Genomic DNA, 15697 nt, shown 5'->3' on the forward strand with positions numbered 1-15697 from the left:
CAATCGGTCAACAGGAGTCATTGAGTGCACAGTGTTCCTCCAAAGGGACATGGTGGGGCAGAGGGAGTCCCAGGAGAAGCATTCCAGCGTTAATGCGCTGCTTTCCCTAAGGGTTCATGGAAATCGTTTGTACACGTCAAGTCGTGCGTGGAAACCCTGACATTACGTTGAGCCTGGGGGACAGGTCTGGCTTTCCCGTTATGTGAACAAGGGCTGCTGGAGGCCTCCTGTAACGAGTAGGAAACTGTTAGCCTAGGAATCCTGCCATTCAATCACTCGGCATTACCACCGTGAAGAGGGGACGGGCAACAACGCTGTTTTTCACTTAAATCTGAGGCCGCAAGTGTCCTGCTTTCCCGTTGGGAAAATAATGCTTTTCTCATTAGGCCCCTAGGTCAGACTTGACGCAGCACACGTACGTGTAGCTTCTGACCGGCGAAAAGAGACTCAAGGAGCACCCTGGACCTTCCCTCTTAAAACTTTGGCACGCAGGGAGCTGAAAGGCGTGACCGACGTAATTCCTTAGGTGAGGCCAAAAAGTGTCCTTTTATCCTACCAGAGCTCAGGCAGTGTTGCAGGGGCAACAAGTCCGTTTGTCAGGCTGCGCCTAAAGTCGACGGTCTGCTTGGCAAGCGAGGGCAGCTTCGTGTTCCCAGTGCGAACGCTAAGCAGAGGGTGTTTTCATTGCCGTCCTGGTTCAGCAGCGGGGACCGCTTGCGGTCCACCTAAGACCTGCCAGACCCGTGTTCGGGAGGACTTTTGAAAGATGGGCAATCCAACGGTGCAACAAAGAGAGCAGTGTTTTGCCTTGAATTCACGCTTCGTTCCAAGGGACGATGCGAAGGGCCTAGGTGCCTGTACGTCGGTAGGTCGCCTGAGACGTGACAACCGGTACACATGGTGTTGCCGTGAGACGTGGTGAGGGCGCGGGAGTCCCAGGAGTCCCGAAAAGCCCACTAGCGTTTAGCCACTGCTTTGAGTAGGGCTCCCTGGGAAATGCTGCACGCCTGCCTGGCATTTGTGGATGCAATTCCTGGACCTTGCCTTCAGCTTGGCGCTCAGTGTCGTGTTCCTTCTGTGTAAAGGCGGCTCTGGGATGCCCCAGGAATGGAAGCGGAAACCCACCACCGCTCTCAAGGAAATTCCACTTTCCTTCCAAAGACATTCCAGCATGCAAGAATGGACTGACAGAGCACTGTATTTCAGGCAGCTTTCACGCTGAACGATCCTTCTTTCCCGTTGGGAGGTACTACAGTTCTCTAAGGGTCCCGGTCTCAGAGTTGCACACAGCCCACGTGCGTATAGTTTCTCAGGAACCAAAGGGGACCCAAGGAGGACGGTGGCACCTTCTCTGAATAATTTTGTAGCCAGGGAGTTGTGCGCTGTGCGAATGGCATGAACTCTTAAAGGTGCTAGGTATCAGATTTAGGTGCTCCCCGAACCTGCCAAAAGCCTAGCAGTGTTCGGCGGTGGGGGGGTGGTGGTGGTGGAAATGTCCACTTTCCAGACTGCATCAAAGGTCGAGTTACAGCTTACCAGGAAGAGCCGGTAGGTAAGTACACCCAGAATGAACACTACGCACCGTGTCTCACATGGCTCCTCAGCGTCAGCAGTGGGAGCCCCTGGCATGCCACCTGGGACCTTCTACACCTCTGTTCAGGGGGCACTTTTGAATGTCGTGGCTATCTAGCTCTACAGCAAAGAGGAGACTTTGTCGTTTCTCAGTCTGCATTCAAAGAGGTGATCCGGAGGACTTTGACAGCAGAAAGGTGCTCAGGGGGCCAAGAAGAGTTTCGGTACACAGTGTTCTTCCAAGGGACGTGGTGAGGCAGCGGGGACCCTAGGAAAGGCATACTAACTTCAATGCACTACTCGCCTAAGGTTTCCTGGAAAACCTCTGCACGCGTCAATTCGTGGAGGGAATACCTGAACCTCACTTGGGTCGTTGTGGAAGAGTAGAGTGTTCCGTTGATGGATAGAGGGCGCCCGGAGGCCTCCTGCACGGCGTAGTAAACAGAGTGTTTCTCTAGGCAAACTCCCTTTCCCCGCACATAGCCATTCTACTTGTGAAGAGAACACGAGGAACCGCACTGTTTCTCAGGACACTCTGAGGCCGCACTTTCAGCTCTCCCGCCGGGAAAATAATGCTCTTGGCTTTAGGTAACCAATATCAAAATTGAACCCAGCACATGCACTTGTAGTTTCTGACCAACAAAAAGAGACTCAAGCAGCATCCTGGACCTTCGCTGATAAGACTTTGGCACCAGGGTAGTCCTGCGTGGGCTGAATGGCCTCAACGACGTAATTCCCGGGGATGGGCCAAACTGTCCTTGTGTCTTACAAAACCCGGGGTAGCGTTCAGGGGCAAATTGTACGTTTGTCAGGCTGCCTCTGAAGTCGCCCTTCTGCTTGGCAGAGAGAGAGAGAGAGAGAGAGAGAGAGAGAGAGAGAGAGAGGCGGCAGGGAAGTGTTCCCAGCATGAACCGTAAACACAGTGTTTCCTCATAGCAGCAGTGGTTCAGCAGTGGGGATCATTGGCATAATACCGAAGACCTGCTAGGCCTGTGTTCGGGAGGACTTTTGAAAGCTCGGCCGTCTAGACGGGCAGCGAAGGGAGCAGAGTGTCGCCTTTCGTTCTTCTTGCAGAGAAACGATCCGAAGGGCCCAGGTACCTGTATTTGGTTGGGTCCCCTAAGAATTGGGTACACATTGGGTACACAGTGTTTTTCCATGCGAGGTGGTGAGGACCCAGGAGTCCTAGGAGTCCTGAACCAGCACCCTAGCGTCAAGCCACTGCTTTGACTAAGGCTTCTGGGCAAATGCTGCATGCCTGCAGGCACTGTGGATGCCGTTCCCGGACCTTGTTTGGATCTCCGTGACCAGTGTGGTCTGCCCTTTATGCGAAGGGGGCTCTGGCACGCCTCAGGCAAGGAAGTGGAAAGACCTTTCTTCTTTCTTGCATAGCACCCTTTCCTTTGAGACACGTTCCAGCATGCAAGGGAAGACTAGCGGAACGCTGTGTTTAGGCACCTTTGAGGCTACGAGGACTCTTCGTTCAACTAGGGACAATCCAACGTTTCTCCTAAGGTCCCGGCATCAAAGTTGAACGCAGCCCCACGTACGTGTAGTTTCTCAAGCACCAGAAGAGACACAAGAAGCACTGTGGTTCCTTCTCAGAATAATATCTTGCGCAGGGAGAGGAGCACTGTCCGAGTGACATAGGCGTTTTAAGGCGCTAGCTAGATCTGGGTGTCCTTGAACCTGCCAAAAGACTAGCAGGCTTCAGGAGGAAACCGTTCATTTTCCAGACGGCATCCAAAGTCGAGTTTCTGCTGGGCAGGGAGAGACGGCAGGTATGTAAGCGGAGAATGAACAGTCAGCACAGAGTTTGTTACATTGCAGCTCAGGGTCAGCCCTGAGAGCCACTGGCATCACACCGAAGACTTTCCAGAACTCGGGTCGGGGCACAGTTGAAAGACTTGTCAATCTCTCTATCCAACGAAGGCAACAGTTTGCTGCCTTTCACACTGCGTTCCAAGAGATGATCCGGAGGTACCTGGGTGGCCGAACGGTGCTCAATCGGTCAACAGGAGTCATTGAGTGCACAGTGTTCCTCCAAAGGGACATGGTGGGGCAGAGGGAGTCCCAGGAGAAGCATTCCAGCGTTAATGCGCTGCTTTCCCTAAGGGTTCATGGAAATCGTTTGTACACGTCAAGTCGTGCGTGGAAACCCTGACATTACGTTGAGCCTGGGGGACAGGTCTGGCTTTCCCGTTATGTGAACAAGGGCTGCTGGAGGCCTCCTGTAACGAGTAGGAAACTGTTAGCCTAGGAATCCTGCCATTCAATCACTCGGCATTACCACCGTGAAGAGGGGACGGGCAACAACGCTGTTTTTCACTTAAATCTGAGGCCGCAAGTGTCCTGCTTTCCCGTTGGGAAAATAATGCTTTTCTCATTAGGCCCCTAGGTCAGACTTGACGCAGCACACGTACGTGTAGCTTCTGACCGGCGAAAAGAGACTCAAGGAGCACCCTGGACCTTCCCTCTTAAAACTTTGGCACGCAGGGAGCTGAAAGGCGTGACCGACGTAATTCCTTAGGTGAGGCCAAAAAGTGTCCTTTTATCCTACCAGAGCTCAGGCAGTGTTGCAGGGGCAACAAGTCCGTTTGTCAGGCTGCGCCTAAAGTCGACGGTCTGCTTGGCAAGCGAGGGCAGCTTCGTGTTCCCAGTGCGAACGCTAAGCAGAGGGTGTTTTCATTGCCGTCCTGGTTCAGCAGCGGGGACCGCTTGCGGTCCACCTAAGACCTGCCAGACCCGTGTTCGGGAGGACTTTTGAAAGATGGGCAATCCAACGGTGCAACAAAGAGAGCAGTGTTTTGCCTTGAATTCACTCTTCGTTCCAAGGGACGATGCGAAGGGCCTAGGTGCCTGTACGTCGGTAGGTCGCCTGAGACGTGACAACCGGTACACATGGTGTTGCCGTGAGACGTGGTGAGGGCGCGGGAGTCCCAGGAGTCCCGAAAAGCCCACTAGCGTTTAGCCACTGCTTTGAGTAGGGCTCCCTGGGAAATGCTGCACGCCTGCCTGGCATTTGTGGATGCAATTCCTGGACCTTGCCTTCAGCTTGGCGCTCAGTGTCGTGTTCCTTCTGTGTAAAGGCGGCTCTGGGATGCCCCAGGAATGGAAGCGGAAACCCACCACCGCTCTCAAGGAAATTCCACTTTCCTTCCAAAGACATTCCAGCATGCAAGAATGGACTGACAGAGCACTGTATTTCAGGCAGCTTTCACGCTGAACGATCCTTCTTTCCCGTTGGGAGGTACTACAGTTCTCTAAGGGTCCCGGTCTCAGAGTTGCACACAGCCCACGTGCGTATAGTTTCTCAGGAACCAAAGGGGACCCAAGGAGGACGGTGGCACCTTCTCTGAATAATTTTGTAGCCAGGGAGTTGTGCGCTGTGCGAATGGCATGAACTCTTAAAGGTGCTAGGTATCAGATTTAGGTGCTCCCCGAACCTGCCAAAAGCCTAGCAGTGTTCGGCGGTGGGGGGGTGGTGGTGGTGGAAATGTCCACTTTCCAGACTGCATCAAAGGTCGAGTTACAGCTTACCAGGAAGAGCCGGTAGGTAAGTACACCCAGAATGAACACTACGCACCGTGTCTCACATGGCTCCTCAGCGTCAGCAGTGGGAGCCCCTGGCATGCCACCTGGGACCTTCTACACCTCTGTTCAGGGGGCACTTTTGAATGTCGTGGCTATCTAGCTCTACAGCAAAGAGGAGACTTTGTCGTTTCTCAGTCTGCATTCAAAGAGGTGATCCGGAGGACTTTGACAGCAGAAAGGTGCTCAGGGGGCCAAGAAGAGTTTCGGTACACAGTGTTCTTCCAAGGGACGTGGTGAGGCAGCGGGGACCCTAGGAAAGGCATACTAACTTCAATGCACTACTCGCCTAAGGTTTCCTGGAAAACCTCTGCACGCGTCAATTCGTGGAGGGAATACCTGAACCTCACTTGGGTCGTTGTGGAAGAGTAGAGTGTTCCGTTGATGGATAGAGGGCGCCCGGAGGCCTCCTGCACGGCGTAGTAAACAGAGTTTCTCTAGGCAAACTCCCTTTCCCCGCACATAGCCATTCTACTTGTGAAGAGAACACGAGGAACCGCACTGTTTCTCAGGACACTCTGAGGCCGCACTTTCAGCTCTCCCGCCGGGAAAATAATGCTCTTGGCTTTAGGTAACCAATATCAAAATTGAACCCAGCACATGCACTTGTAGCTTCTGACCAACAAAAAGAGACTCAAGCAGCATCCTGGACCTTCGCTGATAAGACTTTGGCACCAGGGTAGTCCTGCGTGGGCTGAATGGCCTCAACGACGTAATTCCCGGGGATGGGCCAAACTGTCCTTGTGTCTTACAAAACCCGGGGTAGCGTTCAGGGGCAAATTGTACGTTTGTCAGGCTGCCTCTGAAGTCGCCCTTCTGCTTGGCAGAGAGAGAGAGAGAGAGAGAGAGAGAGAGAGAGAGAGAGAGAGAGGCGGCAGGGAAGTGTTCCCAGCATGAACCGTAAACACAGTGTTTCCTCATAGCAGCAGTGGTTCAGCAGTGGGGATCATTGGCATAATACCGAAGACCTGCTAGGCCTGTGTTCGGGAGGACTTTTGAAAGCTCGGCCGTCTAGACGGGCAGCGAAGGGAGCAGAGTGTCGCCTTTCGTTCTTCTTGCAGAGAAACGATCCGAAGGGCCCAGGTACCTGTATTTGGTTGGGTCCCCTAAGAATTGGGTACACATTGGGTACACAGTGTTTTTCCATGCGAGGTGGTGAGGACCCAGGAGTCCTAGGAGTCCTGAACCAGCACCCTAGCGTCAAGCCACTGCTTTGACTAAGGCTTCTGGGCAAATGCTGCATGCCTGCAGGCACTGTGGATGCCGTTCCCGGACCTTGTTTGGATCTCCGTGACCAGTGTGGTCTGCCCTTTATGCGAAGGGGGCTCTGGCACGCCTCAGGCAAGGAAGTGGAAAGACCTTTCTTCTTTCTTGCATAGCACCCTTTCCTTTGAGACACGTTCCAGCATGCAAGGGAAGACTAGCGGAACGCTGTGTTTAGGCACCTTTGAGGCTACGAGGACTCTTCGTTCAACTAGGGACAATCCAACGTTTCTCCTAAGGTCCCGGCATCAAAGTTGAACGCAGCCCCACGTACGTGTAGTTTCTCAAGCACCAGAAGAGACACAAGAAGCACTGTGGTTCCTTCTCAGAATAATATCTTGCGCAGGGAGAGGAGCACTGTCCGAGTGACATAGGCGTTTTAAGGCGCTAGCTAGATCTGGGTGTCCTTGAACCTGCCAAAAGACTAGCAGGCTTCAGGAGGAAACCGTTCATTTTCCAGACGGCATCCAAAGTCGAGTTTCTGCTGGGCAGGGAGAGACGGCAGGTATGTAAGCGGAGAATGAACAGTCAGCACAGAGTTTGTTACATTGCAGCTCAGGGTCAGCCCTGAGAGCCACTGGCATCACACCGAAGACTTTCCAGAACTCGGGTCGGGGCACAGTTGAAAGACTTGTCAATCTCTCTATCCAACGAAGGCAACAGTTTGCTGCCTTTCACACTGCGTTCCAAGAGATGATCCGGAGGTACCTGGGTGGCCGAACGGTGCTCAATCGGTCAACAGGAGTCATTGAGTGCACAGTGTTCCTCCAAAGGGACATGGTGGGGCAGAGGGAGTCCCAGGAGAAGCATTCCAGCGTTAATGCGCTGCTTTCCCTAAGGGTTCATGGAAATCGTTTGTACACGTCAAGTCGTGCGTGGAAACCCTGACATTACGTTGAGCCTGGGGGACAGGTCTGGCTTTCCCGTTATGTGAACAAGGGCTGCTGGAGGCCTCCTGTAACGAGTAGGAAACTGTTAGCCTAGGAATCCTGCCATTCAATCACTCGGCATTACCACCGTGAAGAGGGGACGGGCAACAACGCTGTTTTTCACTTAAATCTGAGGCCGCAAGTGTCCTGCTTTCCCGTTGGGAAAATAATGCTTTTCTCATTAGGCCCCTAGGTCAGACTTGACGCAGCACACGTACGTGTAGCTTCTGACCGGCGAAAAGAGACTCAAGGAGCACCCTGGACCTTCCCTCTTAAAACTTTGGCACGCAGGGAGCTGAAAGGCGTGACCGACGTAATTCCTTAGGTGAGGCCAAAAAGTGTCCTTTTATCCTACCAGAGCTCAGGCAGTGTTGCAGGGGCAACAAGTCCGTTTGTCAGGCTGCGCCTAAAGTCGACGGTCTGCTTGGCAAGCGAGGGCAGCTTCGTGTTCCCAGTGCGAACGCTAAGCAGAGGGTGTTTTCATTGCCGTCCTGGTTCAGCAGCGGGGACCGCTTGCGGTCCACCTAAGACCTGCCAGACCCGTGTTCGGGAGGACTTTTGAAAGATGGGCAATCCAACGGTGCAACAAAGAGAGCAGTGTTTTGCCTTGAATTCACGCTTCGTTCCAAGGGACGATGCGAAGGGCCTAGGTGCCTGTACGTCGGTAGGTCGCCTGAGACGTGACAACCGGTACACATGGTGTTGCCGTGAGATGTGGTGAGGGCGCGGGAGTCCCAGGAGTCCCGAAAAGCCCACTAGCGTTTAGCCACTGCTTTGAGTAGGGCTCCCTGGGAAATGCTGCACGCCTGCCTGGCATTTGTGGATGCAATTCCTGGACCTTGCCTTCAGCTTGGCGCTCAGTGTCGTGTTCCTTCTGTGTAAAGGCGGCTCTGGGATGCCCCAGGAATGGAAGCGGAAACCCACCACCGCTCTCAAGGAAATTCCACTTTCCTTCCAAAGACATTCCAGCATGCAAGAATGGACTGACAGAGCACTGTATTTCAGGCAGCTTTCATGCTGAACGATCCTTCTTTCCCGTTGGGAGGTACTACAGTTCTCTAAGGGTCCCGGTCTCAGAGTTGCACACAGCCCACGTGCGTATAGTTTCTCAGGAACCAAAGGGGACCCAAGGAGGACGGTGGCACCTTCTCTGAATAATTTTGTAGCCAGGGAGTTGTGCACTGTGCGAATGGCATGAACTCTTAAAGGTGCTAGGTATCAGATTTAGGTGCTCCCCGAACCTGCCAAAAGCCTAGCAGTGTTCGGCGGTGGGGGGGTGGTGGTGGTGGAAATGTCCACTTTCCAGACTGCATCAAAGGTCGAGTTACAGCTTACCAGGAAGAGCCGGTAGGTAAGTACACCCAGAATGAACACTACGCACCGTGTCTCACATGGCTCCTCAGCGTCAGCAGTGGGAGCCCCTGGCATGCCACCTGGGACCTTCTACACCTCTGTTCAGGGGGCACTTTTGAATGTCGTGGCTATCTAGCTCTACAGCAAAGAGGAGACTTTGTCGTTTCTCAGTCTGCATTCAAAGAGGTGATCCGGAGGACTTTGACAGCAGAAAGGTGCTCAGGGGGCCAAGAAGAGTTTCGGTACACAGTGTTCTTCCAAGGGACGTGGTGAGGCAGCGGGGACCCTAGGAAAGGCATACTAACTTCAATGCACTACTCGCCTAAGGTTTCCTGGAAAACCTCTGCACGCGTCAATTCGTGGAGGGAATACCTGAACCTCACTTGGGTCGTTGTGGAACAGTAGAGTGTTCCGTTGATGGATAGAGGGCGCCCGGAGGCCTCCTGCACGGCGTAGTAAACAGAGTGTTTCTCTAGGCAAACTCCCTTTCCCCGCACATAGCCATTCTACTTGTGAAGAGAACACGAGGAACCGCACTGTTTCTCAGGACACTCTGAGGCCGCACTTTCAGCTCTCCCGCCGGGAAAATAATGCTCTTGGCTTTAGGTAACCAATATCAAAATTGAACCCAGCACATGCACTTGTAGCTTCTGACCAACAAAAAGAGACTCAAGCAGCATCCTGGACCTTCGCTGATAAGACTTTGGCACCAGGGTAGTCCTGCGTGGGCTGAATGGCCTCAACGACGTAATTCCCGGGGATGGGCCAAACTGTCCTTGTGTCTTACAAAACCCGGGGTAGCGTTCAGGGGCAAATTGTACGTTTGTCAGGCTGCCTCTGAAGTCGACCTTCTGCTTGGCAGAGAGAGAGAGAGAGAGAGAGAGAGAGAGAGAGAGAGAGAGGCGGCAGGGAAGTGTTCCCAGCATGAACCGTAAACACAGTGTTTCCTCATAGCAGCAGTGGGGATCATTGGCATAATACCGAAGACCTGCTAGGCCTGTGTTCGGGAGGACTTTTGAAAGCTCGGCCGTCTAGACGGGCAGCGAAGGGAGCAGAGTGTCGCCTTTCGTTCTTCTTGCAGAGAAACGATCCGAAGGGCCCAGGTACCTGTATTTGGTTGGGTCCCCTAAGAATTGGGTACACATTGGGTACACAGTGTTTTTCCATGCGAGGTGGTGAGGACCCAGGAGTCCTAGGAGTCCTGAACCAGCACCCTAGTGTCAAGCCACTGCTTTGACTAAGGCTTCTGGGCAAATGCTGCATGCCTGCAGGCACTGTGGATGCCGTTCCCGGACCTTGTTTGGATCTCCGTGACCAGTGTGGTCTGCCCTTTATGCGAAGGGGGCTCTGGCACGCCTCAGGCAAGGAAGTGGAAAGACCTTTCTTCTTTCTTGCATAGCACCCTTTCCTTTGAGACACGTTCCAGCATGCAAGGGAAGACTAGCGGAACGCTGTGTTTAGGCACCTTTGAGGCTACGAGGACTCTTCGTTCAACTAGGGACAATCCAACGTTTCTCCTAAGGTCCCGGCATCAAAGTTGAACGCAGCCCCACGTACGTGTAGTTTCTCAAGCACCAGAAGAGACACAAGAAGCACTGTGGTTCCTTCTCAGAATAATATCTTGCGCAGGGAGAGGAGCACTGTCCGAGTGACATAGGCGTTTTAAGGCGCTAGCTAGATCTGGGTGTCCTTGAACCTGCCAAAAGACTAGCAGGCTTCAGGAGGAAACCGTTCATTTTCCAGACGGCATCCAAAGTCGAGTTTCTGCTGGGCAGGGAGAGACGGCAGGTATGTAAGCGGAGAATGAACAGTCAGCACAGAGTTTGTTACATTGCAGCTCAGGGTCAGCCCTGAGAGCCACTGGCATCACACCGAAGACTTTCCAGAACTCGGGTCGGGGCACAGTTGAAAGACTTGTCAATCTCTCTATCCAACGAAGGCAACAGTTTGCTGCCTTTCACACTGCGTTCCAAGAGATGATCCGGAGGTACCTGGGTGGCCGAACGGTGCTCAATCGGTCAACAGGAGTCATTGAGTGCACAGTGTTCCTCCAAAGGGACATGGTGGGGCAGAGGGAGTCCCAGGAGAAGCATTCCAGCGTTAATGCGCTGCTTTCCCTAAGGGTTCATGGAAATCGTTTGTACACGTCAAGTCGTGCGTGGAAACCCTGACATTACGTTGAGCCTGGGGGACAGGTCTGGCTTTCCCGTTATGTGAACAAGGGCTGCTGGAGGCCTCCTGTAACGAGTAGGAAACTGTTAGCCTAGGAATCCTGCCATTCAATCACTCGGCATTACCACCGTGAAGAGGGGACGGGCAACAACGCTGTTTTTCACTTAAATCTGAGGCCGCAAGTGTCCTGCTTTCCCGTTGGGAAAATAATGCTTTTCTCATTAGGCCCCTAGGTCAGACTTGACGCAGCACACGTACGTGTAGCTTCTGACCGGCGAAAAGAGACTCAAGGAGCACCCTGGACCTTCCCTCTTAAAACTTTGGCACGCAGGGAGCTGAAAGGCGTGACCGACGTAATTCCTTAGGTGAGGCCAAAAAGTGTCCTTTTATCCTACCAGAGCTCAGGCAGTGTTGCAGGGGCAACAAGTCCGTTTGTCAGGCTGCGCCTAAAGTCGACGGTCTGCTTGGCAAGCGAGGGCAGCTTCGTGTTCCCAGTGCGAACGCTAAGCAGAGGGTGTTTTCATTGCCGTCCTGGTTCAGCAGCGGGGACCGCTTGCGGTCCACCTAAGACCTGCCAGACCCGTGTTCGGGAGGACTTTTGAAAGATGGGCAATCCAACGGTGCAACAAAGAGAGCAGTGTTTTGCCTTGAATTCACGCTTCGTTCCAAGGGACGATGCGAAGGGCCTAGGTGCCTGTACGTCGGTAGGTCGCCTGAGACGTGACAACCGGTACACATGGTGTTGCCGTGAGACGTGGTGAGGGCGCGGGAGTCCCAGGAGTCCCGAAAAGCCCACTAGCGTTTAGCCACTGCTTTGAGTAGGGCTCCCTGGGAAATGCTGCACGCCTGCCTGGCATTTGTGGATGCAATTCCTGGACCTTGCCTTCAGCTTGGCGCTCAGTGTCGTGTTCCTTCTGTGTAAAGGCGGCTCTGGGATGCCCCAGGAATGGAAGCGGAAACCCACCACCGCTCTCAAGGAAATTCCACTTTCCTTCCAAAGACATTCCAGCATGCAACAATGGACTGACAGAGCACTGTATTTCAGGCAGCTTTCACGCTGAACGATCCTTCTTTCCCGTTGGGAGGTACTACAGTTCTCTAAGGGTCCCGGTCTCAGAGTTGCACACAGCCCACGTGCGTATAGTTTCTCAGGAACCAAAGGGGACCCAAGGAGGACGGTGGCACCTTCTCTGAATAATTTTGTAGCCAGGGAGTTGTGCGCTGTGCGAATGGCATGAACTCTTAAAGGTGCTAGGTATCAGATTTAGGTGCTCCCCGAACCTGCCAAAAGCCTAGCAGTGTTCGGCGGTGGGGGGGTGGTGGTGGTGGAAATGTCCACTTTCCAGACTGCATCAAAGGTCGAGTTACAGCTTACCAGGAAGAGCCGGTAGGTAAGTACACCCAGAATGAACACTACGCACCGTGTCTCACATGGCTCCTCAGCGTCAGCAGTGGGAGCCCCTGGCATGCCACCTGGGACCTTCTACACCTCTGTTCAGGGGGCACTTTTGAATGTCGTGGCTATCTAGCTCTACAGCAAAGAGGAGACTTTGTCGTTTCTCAGTCTGCATTCAAAGAGGTGATCCGGAGGACTTTGACAGCAGAAAGGTGCTCAGGGGGCCAAGAAGAGTTTCGGTACACAGTGTTCTTCCAAGGGACGTGGTGAGGCAGCGGGGACCCTAGGAAAGGCATACTAACTTCAATGCACTACTCGCCTAAGGTTTCCTGGAAAACCTCTGCACGCGTCAATTCGTGGAGGGAATACCTGAACCTCACTTGGGTCGTTGTGGAAGAGTAGAGTGTTCCGTTGATGGATAGAGGGCGCCCGGAGGCCTCCTGCACGGCGTAGTAAACAGAGTGTTTCTCTAGGCAAACTCCCTTTCCCCGCACATAGCCATTCTACTTGTGAAGAGAACACGAGGAACCGCACTGTTTCTCAGGACACTCTGAGGCCGCACTTTCAGCTCTCCCGCCGGGAAAATAATGCTCTTGGCTTTAGGTAACCAATATCAAAATTGAACCCAGCACATGCACTTGTAGCTTCTGACCAACAAAAAGAGACTCAAGCAGCATCCTGGACCTTCGCTGATAAGACTTTGGCACCAGGGTAGTCCTGCGTGGGCTGAATGGCCTCAACGACGTAATTCCCGGGGATGGGCCAAACTGTCCTTGTGTCTTACAAAACCCGGGGTAGCGTTCAGGGGCAAATTGTACGTTTGTCAGGCTGCCTCTGAAGTCGCCCTTCTGCTTGGCAGAGAGAGAGAGAGAGAGAGAGAGAGAGAGAGAGAGAGAGAGAGAGGCGGCAGGGAAGTGTTCCCAGCATGAACCGTAAACACAGTGTTTCCTCATAGCAGCAGTGGTTCAGCAGTGGGGATCATTGGCATAATACCGAAGACCTGCTAGGCCTGTGTTCGGGAGGACTTTTGAAAGCTCGGCCGTCTAGACGGGCAGCGAAGGGAGCAGAGTGTCGCCTTTCGTTCTTCTTGCAGAGAAACGATCCGAAGGGCCCAGGTACCTGTATTTGGTTGGGTCCCCTAAGAATTGGGTACACATTGGGTACACAGTGTTTTTCCATGCGAGGTGGTGAGGACCCAGGAGTCCTAGGAGTCCTGAACCAGCACCCTAGCGTCAAGCCACTGCTTTGACTAAGGCTTCTGGGCAAATGCTGCATGCCTGCAGGCACTGTGGATGCCGTTCCCGGACCTTGTTTGGATCTCCGTGACCAGTGTGGTCTGCCCTTTATGCGAAGGGGGCTCTGGCACGCCTCAGGCAAGGAAGTGGAAAGACCTTTCTTCTTTCTTGCATAGCACCCTTTCCTTTGAGACACGTTCCAGCATGCAAGGGAAGACTAGCGGAACGCTGTGTTTAGGCACCTTTGAGGCTACGAGGACTCTTCGTTCAACTAGGGACAATCCAACGTTTCTCCTAAGGTCCCGGCATCAAAGTTGAACGCAGCCCCACGTACGTGTAGTTTCTCAAGCACCAGAAGAGACACAAGAAGCACTGTGGTTCCTTCTCAGAATAATATCTTGCGCAGGGAGAGGAGCACTGTCCGAGTGACATAGGCGTTTTAAGGCGCTAGCTAGATCTGGGTGTCCTTGAACCTGCCAAAAGACTAGCAGGCTTCAGGAGGAAACCGTTCATTTTCCAGACGGCATCCAAAGTCGAGTTTCTGCTGGGCAGGGAGAGACGGCAGGTATGTAAGCGGAGAATGAACAGTCAGCACAGAGTTTGTTACATTGCAGCTCAGGGTCAGCCCTGAGAGCCACTGGCATCACACCGAAGACTTTCCAGAACTCGGGTCGGGGCACAGTTGAAAGACTTGTCAATCTCTCTATCCAACGAAGGCAACAGTTTGCTGCCTTTCACACTGCGTTCCAAGAGATGATCCGGAGGTACCTGGGTGGCCGAACGGTGCTCAATCGGTCAACAGGAGTCATTGAGTGCACAGTGTTCCTCCAAAGGGACATGGTGGGGCAGAGGGAGTCCCAGGAGAAGCATTCCAGCGTTAATGCGCTGCTTTCCCTAAGGGTTCATGGAAATCGTTTGTACACGTCAAGTCGTGCGTGGAAACCCTGACATTACGTTGAGCCTGGGGGACAGGTCTGGCTTTCCCGTTATGTGAACAAGGGCTGCTGGAGGCCTCCTGTAACGAGTAGGAAACTGTTAGCCTAGGAATCCTGCCATTCAATCACTCGGCATTACCACCGTGAAGAGGGGACGGGCAACAACGCTGTTTTTCACTTAAATCTGAGGCCGCAAGTGTCCTGCTTTCCCGTTGGGAAAATAATGCTTTTCTCATTAGGCCCCTAGGTCAGACTTGACGCAGCACACGTACGTGTAGCTTCTGACCGGCGAAAAGAGACTCAAGGAGCACCCTGGACCTTCCCTCTTAAAACTTTGGCACGCAGGGAGCTGAAAGGCGTGACCGACGTAATTCCTTAGGTGAGGCCAAAAAGTGTCCTTTTATCCTACCAGAGCTCAGGCAGTGTTGCAGGGGCAACAAGTCCGTTTGTCAGGCTGCGCCTAAAGTCGACGGTCTGCTTGGCAAGCGAGGGCAGCTTCGTGTTCCCAGTGCGAACGCTAAGCAGAGGGTGTTTTCATTGCCGTCCTGGTTCAGCAGCGGGGACCGCTTGCGGTCCACCTAAGACCTGCCAGACCCGTGTTCGGGAGGACTTTTGAAAGATGGGCAATCCAACGGTGCAACAAAGAGAGCAGTGTTTTGCCTTGAATTCACGCTTCGTTCCAAGGGACGATGCGAAGGGCCTAGGTGCCTGTACGTCGGTAGGTCGCCTGAGACGTGACAACCGGTACACATGGTGTTGCCGTGAGACGTGGTGAGGGCGCGGGAGTCCCAGGAGTCCCGAAAAGCCCACTAGCGTTTAGCCACTGCTTTGAGTAGGGCTCCCTGGGAAATGCTGCACGCCTGCCTGGCATTTGTGGATGCAATTCCTGGACCTTGCCTTCAGCTTGGCGCTCAGTGTCGTGTTCCTTCTGTGTAAAGGCGGCTCTGGGATGCCCCAGGAATGGAAGCGGAAACCCACCACCGCTCTCAAGGAAATTCCACTTTCCTTCCAAAGACATTCCAGCATGCAAGAATGGACTGACAGAGCACTGTATTTCAGGCAGCTTTCACGCTGAACGATCCTTCTTTCCCGTTGGGAGGTACTACAGTTCTCTAAGGGTCCCGGTCTCAGAGTTGCACACAGCCCACGTGCGTATAGTTTCTCAGGAACCAAAGGGGACCCAAGGAGGACGGTGGCACCTTCTCTGAATAATTTTGTAGCCAGGGAGTTGTGCGCTGTGCGAATGGCATG

Source organism: Leucopleurus acutus, assembly GCF_964270905.1.
Source record: "Leucopleurus acutus genome assembly, chromosome: 5".
Lineage (NCBI taxonomy): Eukaryota > Metazoa > Chordata > Mammalia > Artiodactyla > Delphinidae > Leucopleurus > Leucopleurus acutus.